Genomic DNA, 3,327 nt, shown 5'->3' on the forward strand with positions numbered 1-3,327 from the left:
ATATAAGTTTGTGATGTTTTATTAAGTTTAGAAAATATTTTTCCAGCTGGCCTGGAACTATGTAGACCAGGCTGGCCTCGATCTCACAGAGATCCACCTGTCTCTATCTCCCATGTACTGGGATTAAAGGTATACACCACCAAGCCCAGCTTCTTTCTTTCTTTTCTTAACATTGTCTAAAATCATACAAAAAATTTTCCACAAAAATTTTACTGACTTATAATTTCAGACAAATCATATCTTTAAATGTTTCAACTTACTCTTTTTTGGGAAATGATCTAAAAAATACCAAAATGCTGAATAAAAGTGACTCTTGTAATGAAATGAAACCATTACATGTTGGATATTCTCATTTAAAGATAGTTCTTATTATAAAAGCATTTATCAAATACCTGTTTGAGTATCCAGCCTTTCTTAAGAACTTAGGAAATAAAAACACAAATAAAACGGCTGTCAAAAGTCTGAGAGAGGTCTGCTCTTCAGTTACACTTGGCTTCCTCACTGACCCACCTGATACCCTGTTAGGCACTAGAGCCTAGTTAAGAAGATTGCAAGCTAAGGCATGCTAACAAATATTGATAAGTGATGGGCTGTGCTTCAGAGCACAACTGTACTAACCCATTTAATTCCATGTTAGCTTCAACAACTTATTGTAACAGTATCTCACCCTACATGGAGAGGAAAATGTAGCTTAAGCTTTACCACAGTCTATACCCAAAGCCTGTTATAAGTCATGATGAATCAAATTCTACAGATCTAAAATTAAATGCTTTTCTCTTAGTAAAAGTATTCTGAAGAGATAATACTAATCACTACAAAACACTGACTTATTATTCACTGCAAATATGAAATTAGCTAGGGCTAGTGATGTAGCTCAGTGGTAGAGTGCTTGCCTACAAAAATAAAACTAGGTTTAACTCAACATAATGCCTAAGATAGAAATGAAATAATTTATTTATACACTGTATGCATGAGTCCCTGACATAAAAATATACAATAAATGGTAGCTTACATTAAGAGTTCATAGAACCATGTTTGGTAGCACACACCTTTCTCTCCCAGCACTGGGAGGAAAAGGGGGGATGATGAGTTGAGCCTTGCCAGGGCTACACAATAAGATTCTGCAACAAAGATTACAGGGATTACCAAACTAACTTGACAATGATACATGGTCAGAATCTCTGGAAATGTAATCTTTTAATCAGCAAAATGAAGCTCTGTGAGGGTAAGGACCTTGTCAGGTGTGTTTGCTGTAACATCTTCACAGCCAAGGTGGACATAACACAAAGTTTCTTTAAATGAATCAAAGTTCTGTAGATGAAACGAAACAACAGCTGCTTAGGAGAGAAAGGAGGTAGCTTTCTAATATGGTAGTCACTGGTCACAGTTTTGATTATTTTTTTTTAGTTAAGTATAATATGATAAAAGGTATACAGATGATCGCCTTTAAAAAAAATGTAGCTGTGGCCACTGCCACCACCACAACTGAGCCAGAGCCTCGAGGAGACTGGCCACCCACCTTCCCACTCTGGCCGCTACGTCCTTGGATTTGTTCCAACAATCTGTTAAAACATAGTAGATTACTATGAAGTTCTGGACGTGCAGAGACATGCCTCACCCGGATATCAAAAAGGCATACCGGAAGCAGGCACTCAAGTGGCACCCAGATAAAAATCCTGAGAATAAAGAAGCAACAGAGAGAAAGTTCAAACAAGTAGCCAAGGCCTACAAGGTGTTATCAGATGCTAAGAAGCGGGACATCTATGACAAGTATGGCAAAGAAGGATTAGATGGAGAAGGAGGTGGAAGCCACTTTGACAGTCCGTTTGACTTTGGCTTTACATTTGAAACCCAGATAATGTCTTCAGGGAATTTTTTTTGGTGGCAACGGCCCATTTTCATTCGACTTCTTGAAGACCCCTTTGATGATTTTTTTGGTAACTGAAAAGGTTCCCGAGGAAGCAGAAACCGAGGCACCAGCTCCTTTTTCTCCACCTTCAGTGGATTTGTGTCACTTGGAGGTGGATTTTCTTCATTCGATACAGGATTCACTTCATTCAGATCACTGGGTCATGGGGGTCTCACTTCCTTCTCTTCAACATTGTTTGGTGGCAGTGGGATGGGCAACTTCAAGTCAATATCAACTTCTAATATAGTTAATGGCAGAAAAATCACTACAAAAAGAATTGTGGAGAATGGTCAAGAGAGTAGAAGTTTAGGAAGCTGGCCAGTTAAAGTCCTTGACGATAAATGGTAAAGAGCAGCCGCCACGCTTGGATAACAAGTAATTCAGGCACACATTTAACAGAATGTTAATAACAAATACCATTTGAGGATTAACAGGAACATTTTTTTGTAGATTTCAAATGAACTCAACTTTCAGTATAATTGTACCTAAAGTGTTTATAAGCAGCTCACTGGAGCCCGTTTGTCATAGACTTTTGAGTTTGTTGTTGGGACCACACAATAGGACCATTTTTTTTTTTGTCTTTAAAATTGTTGTAATCTCTGTATGCACTTTACTTTTTTAAAATGTAATCCAAGGTGAGCCTGTGACTCTGAGTAGTTCTAGAAGACTGTTCTCTAACACCAGCACGGATCAGCTTCAGTTGTGTTGATGTGAGCCCTAGTGTCAGCCGCTGTGAAGATAACCTTGCCAGGAGGAATCTTCTACTGAGGTATTTCAGTTCTTTCAGTGTTTAGTGATGACAGATATTACTACATCAATGGTAATACATTACTGGTTAGTATAAATTAAGGTTGTTTTCTAGTTGTGCATGAATGCTGGTGACTTTACCAGTTCTGACAACTGTTTAAATATGTAATGTTAAGCTTAGGTTTAAAACTGGCAAATTGGATCTTTGTCCTTTGCTGAATGAAGGAAAGAAAGAAAGAAAGAAAGAAAGAAAGAAAGAAAGAAAGAAAGAAAGAAAGAAAGAAAGAAAGAAAGAAAGAAAGAAAGAAAGAAAGAAAGAAAGAAAGAAAGAAAGAAAGAAAGAAAGAAAGAAAGAAAGAAAGAAAGAAAGAAAGAAAGAAAGAAAGAAAGAAAGAAAGAAAGAAAGAAAGAAAGAAAGAAAGAAAGAAAGAAAGAAAGAAAGAAAGAAAGAAAGAAAGAAAGAAAGAAAGAAAGAAAGAAAGAAAGAAAGAAAGAAAGAAAGAAAGAAAGAAAGAAAGAAAGAAAGAAAGAAAGAAAGAAAGAAAGAAAGAAAGAAAGAAAGAAAGAAAGAAAGAAAGAAAGAAAGAAAGAAAGAAAGAAAGAAAGAAAGAAAGAAAGAAAGAAAGAAAGAAAGAAAGAAAGAAAGAAAGAAAGAAAGAAAGAAAGAAAGA

General features: G+C 36.3%; 1 protein-coding gene and 1 pseudogene across 2 annotated transcripts in view; one reads left to right on the top strand and one right to left on the bottom strand.

Moving 5' to 3' along the window:
* The window catches only part of Cisd2 (CDGSH iron sulfur domain 2), a 64,914-nt gene that overhangs the window by 44,882 nt on the left and 16,705 nt on the right, over window positions 1-3,327 (bottom strand). The gene's annotated exons all lie outside the window — the stretch shown is intronic.
* Window positions 1,210-2,903, top strand: LOC103728065 (annotated as a pseudogene).

The sequence above is a fragment of the Nannospalax galili genome, unplaced genomic scaffold, assembly GCF_000622305.1.
Source record: "Nannospalax galili isolate Female #2095 unplaced genomic scaffold, S.galili_v1.0 scaffold189, whole genome shotgun sequence".
Lineage (NCBI taxonomy): Eukaryota > Metazoa > Chordata > Mammalia > Rodentia > Spalacidae > Nannospalax > Nannospalax galili.